The sequence below is a fragment of the Agelaius phoeniceus genome, chromosome 6 (genome assembly GCF_051311805.1).
Source record: "Agelaius phoeniceus isolate bAgePho1 chromosome 6, bAgePho1.hap1, whole genome shotgun sequence".
Lineage (NCBI taxonomy): Eukaryota > Metazoa > Chordata > Aves > Passeriformes > Icteridae > Agelaius > Agelaius phoeniceus.
In genome coordinates, this window is record NC_135270.1 from 17,038,271 (window position 1) to 17,056,990 (window position 18,720).

An 18,720-nucleotide genomic window follows, 5' to 3' on the forward strand; every position below is an offset into this window, starting at 1 on the left:
CCTTCTGTCGGAGACATCTCAGTTATTTTGTCTTTTAAAGTCCCTAAGCACCAACCACCCAAAAGCTGTTTCTGGAGGTTTGTTGTTAGAGGGTAAGCTGGAATATATTTATGATCCACTTAGTTTCCCTGTCGCCTTAAACCTGGCCGTCCATCATGAGCTGACAATGTTTTCCTGCAGAAAAAGCTTTGTGGCAATTCAAATTTTCTTTACTGCTCAATAGCAAATGGTTTATTTACTTACCAAAAGCCCTGCAGCCCTCTCCTGCTCTGCAGAACACTAATTCATACCACCCCACCAGTGCCGGGTTCTCCCACCAAAAAAGCTTTCACTGCACTGATCATGAAGCACAAGAACTTGCAGGAGACAGGCAGTGCCTCCCAAAGAAAGCGCCTGCAGAAAAGTAAATTGTTATCTTTTATCCCTGGCCTTTCTTGGTTAGAGAAGAGATGTGCCTTTCCTCCACCTTTTCCCAGAACAGCCTCCAAACACCAATTCTTGCTGTCAGTCTTAACCCCATGGAAAAATAGAAGTCGTTCCCACTAGGCAGCCTGCAGTTACACAGATATTACTAGGGAACTTCACAATGTAAGATAGCAACAAGAGTCCTCAGCTGTCCAGAGAAAGTGACCAGAGAGAGGGCCAAGTCCAAAGATCTTCCCATTTGAGATATCTTATGATGCTGGACATCATATTAAATACTCAGTGATCACTGCTGTTAATGGAGGACTGTTTCTCTCTGTGCTCAAGACTTGGCCTCTCTCCTAATCAACTTTCCTGAGGCAATAAATTGGCAACAGTGCATGTGTCTCATATTCTCTCATATTTTTCATAGAGAAGAGCATGGAAATTTGAAGGGTTCCTCCCTTGAGTTGCAGGGTAAGATGCCAAGTAGATCCTGCTAATGCCTTCACCAGGATGTCTAGGGAAGCTTGGCAATGAGCTTGCTTGTGCTGTCCTTATCCTGGCATTAGGTCTGCAGCTTATTTGCTTTTCCTTTCTGGAAACCATCTCCTAAGAGGCCTGGGCAGGTATCTTTGATGCTTTTTCCACCACATATTCAGCACAAGACCCATGAGGCAGGAAGCCTTTTGAGATTACAGATGGTGCACAGAAAAATAATGCAACTTGTGTGAAGTGTCAACTGAATTGGAACTTGCTGAGTCCCAAAAGCGACCACCAACCCGTGGAAAGCCAGTGGAGAGCCCCATCACTTAAGCCAAGTCACACAACATATTTGTCTCATGACTAGATTGACATGATCCAAATTCAGCGATGTTTTTTCCAGGCCGCAAGCTGGTGAAAAGCAAATATAATTGTTCTATGAACAGCCTCCTGCATTTGTTTAGGGTTTGTCATTTCCACGGGCCTCTAATTAATAAATGAGTACACAGGAATATTCACGTAACATTAATGGCCAGGGGGTATTTCACGGAAGATTTGAAGTGACTGGTCACAGGAAAATCATGTGAAGTCTTTCCATGGGTTAAGCAATGAGCCTGCTGGCTCCATGAGGTGACTCTGGTTTGTTTTGCTACCTTGGGCTTGAAACGAACAGCTGTGCTTAACCACAACAGCCGCAGGAATAAAGCTGGGCAGATGCTGCATCCCTGGCTCAGGGATCACACTGCATGAGGTAGCATTAGGGAAGGCTCCCACCACCCTCTCCAAACTCCACGCACACATCCCTGCCCTCCCTGATAGCCACAGCCCCCTCTCAGCTGCTGTTTATTTTTCCTAGATTTTATAGTGTAAAAGCTATAGAATAAATAGCTCATGTGGGGGGAAAGCAAAGCACCAAGCTAAAATAGGAAAAGTAGTCTCAACGAGGAGAGGAGAGAGGCAGATTCCTGCAGCTAATAATTCCCTGCATGGCCTAGAATAAGCTAAATCAGGACTGTTGGGAGGCGTCCCCAGGGATCTGTGCTGCCTGGCTCTCCAGATGAAGAGCTTGTCTGGCTGGGCAGATCCCATCCATCACTTCATTAAAGGACGAGACCCCACACTGCCAGGGATCCTGCATTCACAAAGGGAAAGAGATTTGGGAAATCCTCTGGTGATTGTTGAACCTTTTGGCACCTGTTTCACTGAAGACTTCGGGATCTTTGGCAACCTGAACCAGGGCAGCCGCAGCAGAAATGTAAATCTGTACATCTCCCGGACTCAGCATCCCCACCCCTACCTGCCACTTTTCATCAGCTGCAACCCTGCCCCCCAAGCCATCTGTTCCTGCAGGGCCAATCCTGGCTGTAATCCCTTGGGCTGCTCAGGTAGTAAGTGAAACAACAGTGCCGGAGGCAGCAAGGCGGATGCCAGGGGGAGAGCACGCTGTGATTGGGGCAGGTCACGACTCTGGTGTTCCTCGAAATTGGAGGCAGCCACACCTCTTCCCGCATGCGGCTGGACCCCGGGGCAGGCAGCGCACCGCTTCCTGTTATTAGAAAACCTCAGGATGCTCTCGCACGAGGAGAGCTCGTTAGCAAGTGAGTCAGGAGAAAAGGAAAGAGCACTGCCCCATGGAGCCCCAGCCGTGGGCAGCGCGCTGGAGCTGCCCAACTCACCCCCTTATGGGCTCATGCCCCAGGAGCAGAGAGGAAGAGTGAGCATGGGCACACAGCACTGGAACCACCACGGCTCAGTGTGGCAAGTATCTATCTTCATGCATCCATCTAAAATTCCCAAGAATAACAGGAAATACAGCCGATAATTTTCTGTTTCGCTTGCTTTGGGGCGAGCCCACATCCCACAAGGCCTGGAGCCAAGGAGCCCCACAGAGCCTTGGGGCGGGCGACATTCAGATGAGATAATCATCCACTCTTGAGTCGTGAGAGAAGAAAATAATAATGATAATTAAAAAAGCAAGCAGCCACCATGGCAAACAAAAGCAGGGAGGACAAGCACACTCTCGGCAGCCACAGGGAGGGACAACTGCAGGCCTGTCCCCGCTGGAAGGGACCGGGCAGGCAGGAAGCACCTCGGCTGCTGCCGTGCTCGTCGAGCGCTCGCTGTGCTCGCTTCTCCCCGCGGCCACGCATTATCATCATTTATTCATTCCATGACCTTGAAATCCCTCTCCCCAACCAGAAAAACAACGAATCCCTGTCAGAAAAGTGGGCTCTACAAAAAGGAGGGAAAAAGAAAAAAAAAAAAATAAAATCACGCAACCTCCCATGTTGCTTGTATTAGGTCAGATGGGAGAACTTATTTAATTAGTGACTTTTATAGGGCTTTATTTTTCGATGCCCAGTGGAATAGTTAAGATTGGTAATAAGAAAGAAGTCTGGTCCCGTGCCAGCCCTCCTAAGACAATGGTGCAGGGAGGAAAGAGCTGAGCAATATATTTGAATGTTTTCAATGCCTTGGGTATTTGGTGGTTTTTTTTAAACTTTATTTTTCAGTGCCATATTCTAAAACCATTTGAAGGGTGTACATGGAGGGGAGGGGAAGGAAATTGTTCAGGGCAGCCCGAGGGGAGGATAACAATGAATAATGGAACAAACCCAGGGAAACTGCTTCTTGCTCTGGTTTCTCCAGGGCAGGGGAATTTTCCCCTGAATGAGACCCACTCCAGCACAGAAAGACGATGGCTGGCAGGTGGCCAAGCACCAGATTTTTGTTGTATATGGAGATGGATGGGTCAGGTGCAAAATAATGATGGATAACTAGGAGAAAGGAGTGGAAGATGAGTGCAATTTGCTGCTCTGTTCATGCTACTGTCCCTACCCACAACCTGTTTCTACTGCTCATCCCCATCCCAAGAAAATACTGCGGGCTTTTTCCTCCCATGCTTGCCATTGAAGGAATAGGGAAGGAGGGTTCAGCTTTACAAATTTTCCATCAAAGGGCTATGCTTTTCTCAGCCTGTGGGAAAAGCTGACAATGCCAGGGAATGGGGCACCTTCTCCAACAGGCCTGGCCCATGCACCACACAACCCGAGCAGCTCAAGGCCACTCTCCGGGGTTGAATTGCAGCACATAGAGTATAAGCCAAAGCAGATGTTGTGTTACAGATTTCATGGTAGTAGTCTTTTGCTCTCTTTGGGCCCAGAAGCTGTGCCACCCACTCACCTCCCACTGATAGGGGAACTTCCAGAGGCTGACGGCAAAGCTCTTCAATGCCAAGCGTTTGAAGGACATTCATAGGCCACCATCTAAGACAGTAGCCTCACCAGTGGCCAAAAAGCCCCATGCAGCCTAGTTGCTCAGTAGCCAAACTTTGGGAGGGCAGTCAGCCTGTTTCCTGACAGCAAGAAGAATAATGTAAGAGCGTTCAATAAATTCCTAGCAAGCGCAACCAAAAAAAAGGCAAAAAAAAAGAAAAAAAAAATTAAAGCCCTGTTGAGCTTTGTCCTTTGCAAAATGAAAAATACGGTTGTTTTGCTCCATGGGAGGAACAGCGGAATCAGCTTTAAAATCGACAGCATATTTGGCCAGATTCCACAGCCCTTTTGGCTTCAGCTTCCTTCCAATAGTCATCTCCCTGCCAATTTGGAGTGCTCAGGACACAGCCACACACCTGATGATACGCTGAGTAATGGCCTTGGCTTGCAGCTATCTGGTCCATGCAGCAGGGAAGTGGGAGGGTGGGTAATCATCAGAGGCCTTCATCTGAGCAGCCGTGGCTTCTACATGTCTGCAGCTCCCTGGTGTGAGGGCCAGTGCTGCATCACACCACAAGGGATGTAACTGATGGTACCTGAAGGGTGTGTGGTGGTCCCCAGGGTTCAGCACGGGACTGGTGGCAGAGAAACAAGCTCAAATCATGTATGGCTCTACCAGCATTGTGCAACTTCAAAGTAAAGCAAAATAGACATTCTGGCACCTAAAATTTGGGTGAATTCTCACTGTAGAGATGGTGTTTGGAGGGCACTCCTGCTGAGTGCCAGCTGAAGCATCCAGGCTCCCAGCACCCAGCCTGCCTTTTGCTGGTGTTCTGCAAACCCTCATCTTCTCCTACCTATCTCTCCCTCCATCCTAACCCACAGCAGCACCATTGTGAAGCAGCACCGTCCATGCCATCTCCTGGTCCACAGGGAAAGGATTTTCTCAGGAGAAACATGGGAATGTCAGGAGCACTGCACTGCAGCAGCAGCTGAGAGGCCAGAAGGGCCCTTGCGCAATGGCAGAAACTTTAGGAGCACGTCCTGGTATCTATATGGTTATTTGTATCAGTGCTGACAAGAAGGAGTTTCAGCACTGCAGCTTGGGTGACAATATTTCTTTCCTCGCTGTTCCTGCTTTGACATCAGTGAGAGAGTAGGGGCTCCACAAGGGCATTGTAAGATAGAAAAGACAATTTTAAAAAGTTAGAAATGGGAAAGGACATGTCATAAAAGTCATTATTAAGCCTTCCCTTCAGTCCCTCAACATTTTTCACAGGGATAAATGTTCCCTCTGCAAAAAGAAATTTGGAAAATTTCCACCTATTCTACTGGCTGCATCCATGAGAGTATTTCTGCCTCTGGCAATAGATTCTGCTCAAGTCTCACTATGCCGATGAGACATACGGCTCCGACGTATGGCTCCAGTATATTTCTTGAGCGAGGAGGGCTGGTGTGAGCAATACAGCAGGAGGTGCTACAAATAGGCAGAAAGTTTTGCAAAAACATGGAGTGGGAAGAGTGTGCTCTTGCAGCTAAAACCTGTGCTTTCTACATCTAATGGAAACAGTCCTCTGCTTCCAAAATTGCACAAAGCCGGCAGCTAAAATAACTTCTTTTTGACCTTTTTATCTTCTCCGATCTCTCTGAGCCTTGCCATTCTCCTCTTGCTGTCCCCAGCCACCTGCCTTTGTCATTAGCAATAATCAGCAGCAATAAATAGGAGACATTTCATTGCTGAGGAAGCAGCCTGAGATATTTTGGGCCAAGCCATCCGGGCTTGAGCTCACAGACCCCACTAGCCAGCAGGAAAAGACACAGCTAGTCACCTTGCTTCCTATTGTGGAGTTACAAGTTCTGCTGTGAGCAATGTGCCCACACACAGCAGCTGAGAGGGCTGGGTCCCAGCTGGAAGTTGTCTGGGCTGGAGAGGAATTACCACCCGGCAGGGGTTTCTGCAAAAGCAAAGGAAAGAAGGCAGAAAAAACCTCCAGGGGCAGCACGGCTGGAAGCAAAACCCAAATACAATGCATCTCTGGTGGGACTAGTGAAGGAAAGAGAGGAGATCTCTGTTGTGGGATGGACTGAAAGGTCTGTGCAGGTCCATGCAGGACTTGCAGAAGAGGCTACCTCTTGTTGCTTGTCAGGGTCTGAAATGATGTGACTGAGAGGGGATAGGACCCCAGACTGGGGAGGATGGATCATCAGGGCAGGGGGATGGAGGTGCTCTTTCAGGTGCCCAGCTCTAAAGATCTATCTGCAGAGGCAGATACCTTTAAGGCTCTGGGTCTCACGTGCTTCAGTCACATTTTAAAAATAGGACAGGAGGCTTCCACATCACTTAGGTATTTTGGAAAATTTTACTCAGCCTTTCTACAGCTCCTGTCAATCCTTCTCAGTGTGGTGCCGAGATGCATTCATGGCACATATACAAATAGCACACTTTCCTGGCCCCTCTCAGCCATGGCTGGAGCCACCTTGAAGGAGCTAATAGTTGGATTTAATGATCTTTAAGGTCTTTCCAATCTTAATTGTTCTTTGATTCTGTGACTTCCCCTCCTCTCCTCACCTAGAAATGTTGGGGGGAGGAGATGCCTCTGGCTCTCCTGGCAGCAGTGCCCCCCTGTCCTTGTGGTGTCAAACAAGACACCAAAAAGCATAACACCACAGTAACCAGAACAAAGGCCATCTCAACAAGGAGATGCTTTTACCTCCAGGGCAGAAGTGATGTCCGGATTCAACTTCCTCCTTGTTTCCAGGGACTTTGCCACCATGGGAGAAGCTGACCCAACACAGAGCCTCTGAGGTCTCTGACGCAAGCCAGTGGAAAGATGACAGCACATGACATTTGCAGATCCCTTCACCTGCCCTGCAGTCACTGCTGGACAAAAATATTATCAATAGAGAAGCAGATCAGGGTAAGGACACTGCCTGGTATGCTGCCCATTATAGGAGCTAGCAGTGGGGAAGGATGTTTCCTATTTGGGCTCTTTCAGATTGGAAAACTCTACAAAGTTCATCTCAGACAGTCTGATGCTAGGGACTGTTTGTTCCCGGTTTTGGCAAGGTCGTGAATGATGCATGAGTAACAACATCCCCAAATTAGTGTATTATGCTGTACCAGGTTAGAAAGCATTCTCTAGCTCTGTTTTTCCTCTGCATGTGTGTGTATTTCTCTTTAAAGGAGAAAGGAAAGAACTGAAAACATTGCAGTTGTGTTTTTGTTGGTTGGGGCACTGATGAACCCTGTTCCGATTGGGCTCGTTATGAATCACTGGAGAGCCATATCCACACCAAACAGTGCTGCAGCCAACCTGATGTCTGCTTGGCAGTCGTACTGAGCAAAAGCTTCCTAATTATTGGGTTTTTGCTGTCTGAATCCTAGTGGAATAAAGAGAAATGAACAAACTACCTCTGAATTTAGGAGACTGGGTGCATAGGAGGGTGAGCATGTGTGCACCTCCATACGTGCACATGTACTAATGCACACATGGTTTGCTTTGACTCTTGGGATAAAGGCAAAACCTTTCTCCCTGATTTATTTGCCTTTGTCTATCTAACTCCCTTTCCTCCCTTCCCTGGCTGATTTTGTTTGGGGCATTTGCAACATGCCCACTTCATCCTGACCATCAGGAGTGGAGTTTTCCTTACTGTGTCCACAAAGGATATCACCCTTCCTCCTGTGGCACATCCCCCCAGGGCTGCTGTACCCAAGAGCTGCTCTGCCACTCCCCAGCCACCACCTCTGCCCATTCTTTGGGGAGGGAGTCTTCAACCACATGGCACCAGCACCTGTCCTCTGCCCCAAGCATTTCTCCCACTCCCACAGAAGCGCTGACACCCTCCCTGAAATCCTGGGTTTAGCCCCTTCTCCTCTGACTCATGCTCTTTCCAGAAAGGGATGCCTTGAAATCCCCCTCTGTTGCAGTGTGAAGCAACATCCTGTTTTAGCTATCCCAGTCTCCCAGGTGTGCCAACCTCTCCCTTCCCCTCCCCCTTGGCCCCTTGCCAACTGCTGTCCATCAATCCCAACATTCCAGCAAGGGCATCATCTGGTTGGTCAAGTTCCAAAGATGCTTCCCAGCCCTGTCATTGGTCATTGGCCAGTCTAGGTGTCATTGTCCCCTGAGACTGCCCCCCTCCCACCTGGTTGGTGGCACACCTACCCCTTCCCTGCCCCCTTTCCCCAGGCTTAAAAAGACACGTGACCATGGGGTCGGGATTCTGTTGGAGCTGTTACCAAGATTCAGAGATCTTGGACCATGGAATAAAACTCTGGATTAACCCTCTAGCAGAATCCGTCTCCTTTTCCTCTTCACCATTGCCTAAAGCCTTTCCAGTTGAGGTAAAAACTGAATTCCTGCTTGCCTGGACTTGTTCCAAATGCCAGCTGCAACATACAGCCAGCCAGGGGCGTCTCTGAGGTGAAAACACCACAGCTGCCACCTCTGGTCAAGCAGCAAGGGCCAGAAGAGCCCAGGCACGCTCCACCCGCTAATATTGGGATCATATTCCAATACCCCTCCTTTTCCCCCTTTCCTCCAGGGCTTGTGGGAGCCACCGGAAAGGTGCCACTGGAGGATGCTGAGCCTCAGCTCTGGCCAGCACCACCACTGCTCTTTCCCACAGGACCCTCTTGGCAAGGGGGAGGTCCCTGGCGTCAAAGGCCGCGGAGCAGAGCGACACCGGGATCTCGGACCGGTGTGGTAAGAGAGAGCTCTCTCCCACTGGGTAACCCGGCAGCAACTGCTATTTCAGTAAACATATCATTTTGTGCTCAGTAAACACACATTCCAGAGGAATGCTCTCATTGTTTTTTTGCTCTGTAATGCATTAATGAAGAAATAAAGTTTAGGTTGTGTAATGGTGACAGCTTGAAGTCATTTTGCCTAGTGTTATTTCTCAGCAAAGGCTCAGCTCTCCCTGGAATGGGAGAAAGAAAAGACAACCAGATTTCACTTCAAATTCACCAGCATGTGCAAAAAAACAATCAAAAAACAACAGCAATTAACTCACTTCCACATGCCCCAATAAAACTACCTCTCTCACTCACTCCGAGCTTTGTCATGTATGGGGTTGTTTATGGAGGAGACAATACAAAGTGGGTTTATACAAGGCTCTTGTTTTAATTTTTGTTTTATATCCACTGGAACCCTCAAGTAGTGAATTCATTTCCTGATATAGTAAACATTTCTGATGGCCAGGATTCCTTCTCTTTTCCCAAATGAACACAAACCCCTGGTCTAACTCACCAGCAGTGCAGTCTATACAAACAGACCCATCAGCTAAATTTTCAAAGAATGCATCTTAAGCACACAGCTAGGAAAATAAACAAACAGCAACACCTTCATGAGAGCCCAGCAGTCCCTGCTGCAAGTGGGAAGCTTTTCTTCCCCAAAATTGCTTGAGCCCTCAACTGCATCTGGAAAAACCATCAGATTTTTCCCATTACTACAGAAAACAACCTCATCCTTGTAGCTGCACACCAATGGGTGCTGGCTCAGTGCTACATGATCTCCACAGCCCCTCTGATTTGTGACCCTATTTGCACTATGCAAATGTCTTCTGACAGCTCTCTTTTCCTGTCATTAAAACAAACAATGGCCCCTGAAACCAAAAAGGAAATCAGTAACAGGCAAAACTCTTTTTCTCTCTTTTTCTTTGCTTTTTTTTTTTCTTTTTAATAATTTTTTCTGGGTCTGGGACTAACTGTTAGTAATTATCCTGAAATATTCACAAACCTTTTCTTCTTCCAAACTGTTTTACTCATCCCAGTGGCCAGCCCAGCATGTCTAATATAATTGCACTTCCAAAAGACCTAAAATGAAAAAACCCAAAACAATGATCAACCAGGTAGAAAAAACACCTCCTGTCTTTCTTTAGGTTTATGTATCTCTATATTCGTACACGCATGGAAAAAAATAATTATATTACTAATTTGAGAAGCATTAAAAATAGATCCTAGTGTATGAAGTAATGAGAAATAAGAAGGTATTTAGGACTGGGGGAGGAGGTTCTCAGGGAAGAAGACACACCTTTCTCTTTAGTCATCTCTCTATTTTCCAGAGTATCTATCCTGTCCTACACTCCACATCCAGCCCCAAAATGTTTATTGTTGATGGCCATGCCCTGCCAATAGCAGGTAGAGGACACCTGATTCCACTCCTCACAGATGTTCTGCTTTTGATTTCAGTGGGAAAAGCCTACATTCAGAGACTTCAGCATAGTTACATACTCCTGGGATTTGTTTCTTTGTCTTTTAAATAATACGATATACATAATCCTAAACTGGGCCAGTTTCCCACCCCATCACACAAGCTTTGTGCCTGTAGGGCTCAGCTGAAGTCAATGGTGTTAATGTTGACATAAAATCATAGTGACCAAGTGGGAAATTAGGCCCGTAATACTTGATTGTCTTTTGCAAAAATTTTCTAAATGGTCTTAATGGTTTTGTTTGTGGTATGTGTTGCTCACTCCTGATTGTACTTCTGCCAAGTTGTACTTTTAACTATAAACACTGGCCTCTCAGAAATTTTGAAGTAAAGCAAACCAGAAAAGATGTTCAAAATAATGTTACAACCTAATTTAGTTTATCCCTTGGTAATTTCATTTGTAGATAATGACCAATGCAAACAAAACAGAACCCAAGCCCTTCCAGCCTTGCAATTGCTTTCACATGTGGGCACACCAGTTACAGCCAGCATATGGTTAAGTCTCTGTCTGCATCAGAACAAGTGTTTGGAAGATGGGGGGCAATTTGAGGTGACACCAGCCTTGGATCTCTGCTTGTAGGTGCCACCTATTGAACATTAGCCAATCTGCCCACCTTGGTGAGCCCACCCGGTCAGATCTTCATTTTTTCTGCAATCCCCATCCTTAATTCTTCCAGTATCAATCAATCTACTCCACATGTCAATCCCAGAGGAAATATAGCTGGGTGACTGCTTGCCAAATTCAATTAACCATGCAATTGTAGTCCTGTCTCCTGGCCCTGTTCCAGTAAGATATTTGCATGCTCTCTTGATTTTAATCTCATGATCTGCTCCAAGTAAACCTTGTTGAGTTTAGGCCGCTGTTTGCAAAGGCTACAGGAACTTTACAGATGTGTTTGACATGCCATTATTACGTGAATGGTTTCTTTGGCCGTTTCTCAGTCTTTGGGCTGGTTGTAAACTATGCTGCCTGACTGCAGTTCAACTATTTGTTGTTGCCTTTTTTTTTTTTTTTTGCTAATTTTCATTTGTACTCTTCTTGATGAGTTTCTGCGTGTGTCCCTGTTTATCTCCGTCATGTGGCAGAGCTCCTCTGCTTTGATTCAAGGAGTCTGGAACCCACAAGCAGCAATCAAAACCAGTTATGCAAACCCCTCACTGCACAGATTTGCACAAGTGTTTGTCCCACAGCTCACATTTACACAAGTATCTCCAACATATCCCCGTCCTCTGAATATTTGAGCAAGTGTTGTTGTACCTGCCTGAGCGCTTGACAGAAGCAATCACTTGGAGAATCACTGCCGGTGCCAAAATAAACTCATGGTTTTTATTTGAGGGAGGACTTGTAAATAGTATTTTTCTAGCATTCACCCATTTCTAAGTGGAACTCCCTGCGTGATGAATGCTGTTTACAGCGCAGCTCTGTTGTGAAACAGGGAAAAAAAAAGCAGATTCTTGCACTTGCTGGCAGCACGCCAATGCAGTGGAGGAAGATACATCCCCTCCTGCTGTCACTCCATTTCTTGCCCCATTTCTTGCTCTGCTTCACACTCAAAGCCCACATGGATACACAGGATTTTCATGCTCTGGGAATGGCAAATTTTAAGAAAGATGAATGGGGAAGTCCTAATCTGGGTGGAGAAATTTTGACATTTTCTCTACAAGCCTGGCCCTGTTTTCACCACTCAAAGAGGCCTTAAAGGAAATACGTGGTACACCCTGCAAGGAATGATGAGCCAAGGCAAAGACAGGGAAAGCTCCTCCCTAAATAGGGGAAATGCAGGTATCAGATGAATTTCTGAAAAGCATCTCTTCCTAAGTCAGCAATGGAGCTGCAGTAACAGGAGGGGCTCAGGAGAGGGTCAGGACCTGGTGCAGCACAGGAGGAAAGCAGGCCAGAGAGCCAGAAGCCCCATCTCCCCCACTTTGTCTCTCCAGGTAATTGTGGATTCTTCTACACACCCCAAGAAACCCACACTTTGCAGTGATGAAATCACACATTTCTCCCACAAGTAAAAATTTTCCTCTCTGCTTTTTCCCATTTTTACTGTGTTTACAGTGAAAGGGAAGTCTCTTTGCAGATGGAGCGTAGGAATGGGAGAGTTGTATGTCTCTGCAAGAGCCACATAGTCCTTCTGAAATCCTGCACTTTCAACCATTCAAGACCTGCTGTTTTTCTCTCCATGCCATCCTCAGGGAGGAGGAAAAAAAAACATCTGGAAGGTACTGGTGGCTCCAGGGTGGCTTGGAAAGCTAAAAGATATGAAGGATTACACAGAAATGCAAGCTCAATTAAGGCCAACACTGAAATCGAGAGCAACTCTGGCAGTGTGAATGGCATTACTCCATGTTTCTGAGACTTGAAGCTGCTTTTGGTCCAAGGTCTGATCACTCCCCCCTGCTCCCTCCATCAGTTCTCATGTCTTAAATGAGAGCTGGGTGCAAGTGTCTTTTCCTCCATGGAGTCCACTGGTCCCCAGGCTGGAAAGTAGTTGCCAGCTTTAGAGACACTTTAACCCTCTTTTTCCATTTGAGGTATGTCCTCTCTTCACCCACACTTCTTTGCTTTGTTTTTGGTTTTCTTCATTCCCATTTTTAAAGCTGATTACTTCCCTTGCTGCATTAACTGTTCACCTGTTCCTCTGACTGAGGAATGGCTTAAACACTCTTTTGACATGGTCCCTTGAAAATGGGTTGCACGGCTGCGGTCAATGAACATAGCGTGGGAAAAACGCATTAATACTTTCACCAGTAACACTGAGGACGGCTATAAATAAACCCTTCATTACAGTATTTATATATTATTACATCATATAGCCACTTAAACCAGAGAGCAATTGCAAGTGTTGAATAATGTAAGGACAATGGCCTGTGCATTAGTTCCACTGTCATTGGCATTATGTGTTTCCTGGTGACATCGCCGCGCTCTTTGCTTCACCCAGCGTTGCGTGACATTGGTGGTGACGTTAGAGCATCAACGGGCCCTCTGCAAATGACAGACAGCACTTTGCACGACACATGTAGCCCGGTATTATATAATAAGGGTGCTTCACTGGAGAATTTTGGCAGCACATGCTCTTTTTCTGAGCGTTTCATTCAAACCAAGTGTCAGTTTCTCGAAGGTTTTCTTTAAAGCAATGGGTCCGTGCTGCAAGGGCCCAGAACCCTCCATGCATGAAGGAGGGAGATTTGCCTCACAGTGATCAACCATGCATCTTGGGAATCACCCCATGTTGTGCTGATGAGACCTGTTGGTTCCCAGGTGGGTCCTGCCTGCTCTGCTGCCTTCTCCAGCTAGAGCCAGAGGCATAGCCAAGAGAGATGGTGAGGGCAGGAAACTGGAGATGCTCAAGTCTGGCAAGAAGGAATTTCAGTGGTGATACTCACACTCATATCATCTGAATCCAGTTAGGGGGTATACAGAAGATTTCCTCCCAGAATGAATCAGATTACTTAGGTGTGTTTTCAAATCACACAGATGTATCATAATTCTTCTGAGATTTATTGTTGCTGTTGTTGCTGCTCTTCTTCATTTTTCTTCCTTTTGTTGCTGCTCTTCTTCCTTTTTCAAAACACTTTTTGGGGTGGGTGGACACATGGTTGGTGTGACTGTCCTTAGACCATGGCTGAGTAAGCTTTCTTGCTGAGTATGGATTTCAGTTTCCCCAGTTTTGATATGCTTCCCCTTAAGGAAGCCCAGCAAAACAAAACCCCTTTCTCTTGGCTTGAATGTCTCGCTGCTGGTTTTTGTGGCAGGGATGCTCATCTCAATTACACTGTGGTCAGCAGCATTCAGTGCCTCACTGATCCTCACTTGTCAAACAAGCTCCTGTGTGGCACAGAAGACTGTGCAGAGTCTGAAGGATCTCCACCACAGTACTTGGAAGGGGCTGCTTCCAGAAGAAGTCATTTCAGATGTTGAGAAATCTCATCTCCAAACCTTGTCCTCACATGACATATGACCAATTTCTGCACAAAGATCTGCAGTTGACTTTTATTACAGCTCTGATTTAGCTGCTTCTTTGATTTATCACAACAATGCACATTCAATATCTTTCTTCTGATGTGGAGGCCAGAAGTATAACTCTACTCATATGTTTGTATTCTCGGGACTTTGGATTTTGCAGATTCAGAAACTCATTCATAGAATCACAGGATTTAAGGCCAGAAGGAACCATGAGAACATCTGGTATGACTTCCTATATTTCAGAGCCATTTAGTTGCAGTCAATTAGCCTAGTACCGAGCCCAGTAGCTTTGCTGCATCTTCCAGAAAAACATCCAGCTTTGGACATACCAATATATGGGAATATGAACACATCAGAAGTTGGAGACTCATCAAATTACTTGATTTCGAAGCTCACATTAATTTAAAAATGTGCTTCGTTTCTAATCCGCTTTTGTTTGGCTTCACACGTAGACATCAGCTTTACACTTTTCTCTGCTTCATAACTGAGTGGCATTGCATGGCACCCTACATTCTTCAAAGCCTGGAGTTGGGTTTTTTTAATCCTGGCACCTGGACAAAAAGTTGATCTATTTGTGAGTCAACTTTACTGCAGTTTTAGCTATTTAAAAACTTTTTGCACTGTTGTTTGCATTATCATTTGTCCTTAACTAATACAGAAAAAATTCACTGGGGATATTAAGAAAATATTTTTCAAAATACTTTCATTTAGAGAAATGAAGAGAAATTGAACTTGCTGATGTAAAAACCAGACAGACATTTCTTGCTGAAACAAGGGCTCTGACCAGCCTTGCCAAAGAACTTCTGAGCACTTCACCCATGTCTCTGCACAGATGTGTTGTATATTACTACACTCTCCCCATCCCCTTTAGACATGGAGATGGAGATAGATCTGTGTTTCGCACCATCAAGGTATATTTTCCATCTTTGAAACTATTTTCGCAGCCTTATTCTACATCCTTTCTATTTTTCAGCAGCTATACCATTCACTGGAATTCCTGATCCTGAAGAGCTTGATCATGGCAGTAGCTTGTCCTTCTGGCTATTTATCAAGGACATACTTTTCTCACCATTGCAAATTTACACCAGAAGCTTTTAAGTTTTGCTTCCTTCCCCCTTCTGAGAGGTCAGAAATTTTAATGATATACAAATGGCCTTCTGATAGAGGCTCATTTCAATTTTCATTTTCTGAACTTTATGACTTTCTGCACTCCATTCAAGTGTCTTTGGTTTTCATTAGTTTTAGGGTACTCAATAAATAGCAGTGGAAGAACTGGGAAGCATCAGATACTTGTCTCACATGGATTTCTCCATCTTTTGCAGTACAAGAAATTCAAGAAAGCTGCTGTTTGGGCTGAGGAATGCAATAGCTGGACACTGGCAGAGAGAAATGCCAGTGGAATGTGGGTACCACCTATCCACTGTGTTGCTAATATTGTAGGTTTTACCTCTGGGCCTGAAGAGCCACGTCATCTGTGTGGCTGGAAGTCATGCTCTGAACTTGTTTTGGAGAGCTGGTGGGTGATTCTAGAGACTTACAGCTAAGGAATGTGGCTATGTCTCACACAGCACTGTTTCAAAGCATCCAGGCTGGAGTTGTTGGCCCCCCAGGAACCACAGAGTGTGGAAGGGGGAGAAAATCATTAATATTAATAGCACCAGCCTTGGAGGAGCACCCCAGGGCTCCATCAGTGAGGACAATGCCAGCATGCAAGGTGGACAGCAAAGTAGAACACTGTCCCTTTGCTCAAGGACAACCGTGAGACAGATGTACCTGAACACACAGTTACTGCACCTTTTGAGGGCTTCTGGAAATGAGCTATCACTTCTGTGGGGTCATTTTGGCAATGAGGATATCCAAAAGACTATGAAAAATGAGACTTTCTCTGAAACAACATTTTTACTGGTAGGAGGAGAGCATTTGGATGGAGGCACCCTGGTTGTTTGTAAAAACTAGAAGAATGTAAAGTCTGTCGCAAAGCCTGTCAATTCTGGAAGATTCTGACTTCCTTCTTTCTGGGTTTTCACACTGTTCCATCATTTATGAAATAGTTACACATCCCATGCTGCTGATATATGACCCCCCCCATGGATTTTGCCAGTTTTGCTGGGAAGGAGATGAAGTCCAAAAGAAAATTAGAGGAGCTGAAGGACTGAGCCACAGAGGAAGCCTCTGGTAAAGGCAGGAGTTATCCTGCTTTCCTTTAGCCACACTTACTCTCTCTTTGAGTCTTGCAACAGCCATGGTAGACAACAGCAAGCTGGCCAGAGTAGTGACCACACTCCTGTAGATCTCCAAATATCAAAAGCATTTTGGTGTGGGTGTGCAGGCTCAGCCTCTCCTTCACTAAAAAAAAAAAAAAAAAAAAAGAGCAAAAAAGGAAAAAGGTATAACACTGCTGTGAGGGAGCCAAAGGTGATTCTTCCTTTTTTTCTTGGCCCTCTTGCTATTTCTGTGGAAACCCAGCAGTATTGTTTCCAGAAGGCTTGGTCTCTGTCACCCAAGTGTTTGGCATGTTTGGGGACACCCTTACTACTTCCCTTTCCTCCCCTGCAGAAGAGTCCAACTCAGCTTTGACCACAAAGCCCAGGAGGCCTTGGAGTTTGTCTGAAACAAAAGAAAAAGATTGCGAAAGGCAGTGGTGTCAAATAATGGTTCCATTTAGTAGGAATTTTGCTCCCCTTGCATTCCCAGGCAGCACCTGCTGTGTGAGGCTCTTGGCCAGCTCCTCTGAGCCTCTGTGGTAAAACAAACAAAAACAGCAGGGAAAAAAATTCCTCTTTATAACGCCTGTTATCCTCAGGCTACCTTCCAACGCTGCCTTGCCTCCCCATGTTGATTGTACTCTCCAGGGAAACAGGCTACTATGGGGCCAGAAAGCCTTGTGCAAATGGGCAGTTGAGCAACGGAGGAAGAGACCCTGTCTTATTGAAAACAAGACTGTTTTCCTTCTTTTCCTTCATGTCTAAATGCAGAAGGGTCCTGATTGTTGTCCCTGCCAAGAGAAAAAAGAAAAAAAAAAAAGAAAAAAGGAAAACACCCTGACATGTTATTACTTCCATAGCAAAAGCAATTTGGAATTATCCTGTTATCCTGCATTAGTGGAAAATAGGGCTGGGAAGGGATGGGTATCCTGGCTGGAGGGGCAGGGGATCATATCTTTGTAGATGTTTATAGTCCCCTGTTCAGCCCTTTCTGTCCACTATTCCTTCTTACATGTCTTAGCATTCCAAGGCTCTTCAGAAGTTGCTTTCTGTTTCCAAGCATGGTGGAACTGGCTGTGCTGGAGTTTATCCATGTTTGTCTGGGGACTGGCACAAATGGCCCACCTGCCTTTTACCTGCTCAGCCTTCAGCTCTGCCACACCACCAGTGTTTCTGGTGGAGGCTTGTGCAACCTTCAGGAACCAGGTTAATCTCTCACAAGAGTTTGAGGACACCTTTCTCACCTCACACTTCCCCTGCAATCCCCGCTTGCTCTGCACATGCTCAATTGAGGAAGGAAAAAGACATTAACCTTAGTTTTGATCCTACCTTAAAGCAACGTCTCGCAGATAAGCTAAATAGCCCTGGGACAGAGTTTCACAGGCTGCTGTGATCCCCTGGCTGGACCCTAGGAGTTGTAGGCATCACTTCAATTTGTGTAGCAGAAAGCTTACATCTCTCATTAACACTGAAATTTCCATGAGTGCCACTGCTGAAGAAAGTCCCAAGCCACCTGCCACAGTCCAGTGCTCATGCTCACAGAGGCAAACATCCTATCCCTAGAGCGTGTCCCCAGCACTGGGGTCTTCACTAAACAGCCCTCTCCTGGTTGTGATTCCTTCTCCTGACCCCTTTCCTCCCTCTATACCCCTAAAGCCAAGCACAGCACATCGGCTTTTCCCAGTGACTTTGGGATTTCAGGCCAGAGTTAGCAGTGAACCGGCCAGAATGGTGCAAGGAGCCTGGATAATTACTGCTGGAATTGTGCTGCATAGGCCCCGTGTAACAAACTTGCCTCAAATAACCCAGCTTGAATGTCAGAGTCCGTGCCGCATTGTGTTTCACATTGTGGCTGTGGGAGCGCTTCCCCAGCAGGAATCAGGGTAACAAATCCCTTGCTCTCGCAGGAGGGCCCCATAAAATGAATGATTCTGGATCTCACGCTCCTGAGGAGGTCTTGGTTACTCCAGCAGTTGCCGCTCATAGCGGGAGCGACCACGGGGGACAGAATGAGGGAAGGGTGGTTTGGCAAGCTTTGCTGTATCATCAGCCCAGTGTCAGAGCAGGAAGGAGCACCAGGGCTCTGCTCTCCCCTCCAATCCATACTTTTGCATAGATGTTAAATTAAAAAGAAACTAAAAAAAAAAAAAAAAAAACAAAACAACAGAGAGAGGATAAACCCTGAGGCTTAGATTTAATCAAATGTATCTGCTTGAAATCCTGCACGGCTGCTGGTG

At 46.1% G+C, this 18,720-nt stretch overlaps 2 long non-coding RNA genes across 2 annotated transcripts in view; both read right to left on the reverse strand.

Annotated features, from left to right (window-relative positions):
- Positions 1 to 499: 499 nt before the first annotated feature.
- Positions 500 to 18,720, reverse strand: part of LOC143694340 (uncharacterized) — a 183,083-nt gene continuing 164,862 nt past the window's right edge. Inside the window, exon 3 of the long non-coding RNA XR_013182732.1 lies at positions 500 to 509. This is a non-coding gene — a long non-coding RNA (uncharacterized LOC143694340). The remainder of the gene's footprint in view (positions 510 to 18,720) is intronic.
- LOC143694215 (uncharacterized) lies at positions 6,659 to 18,588 on the reverse strand. Its single transcript, XR_013182567.1, has 3 exons — positions 16,497 to 18,588; positions 9,842 to 9,918; positions 6,659 to 6,981 (listed from the first exon to the last, which is right to left on the reverse strand). It is a non-coding gene; the product is annotated as an uncharacterized LOC143694215 (long non-coding RNA).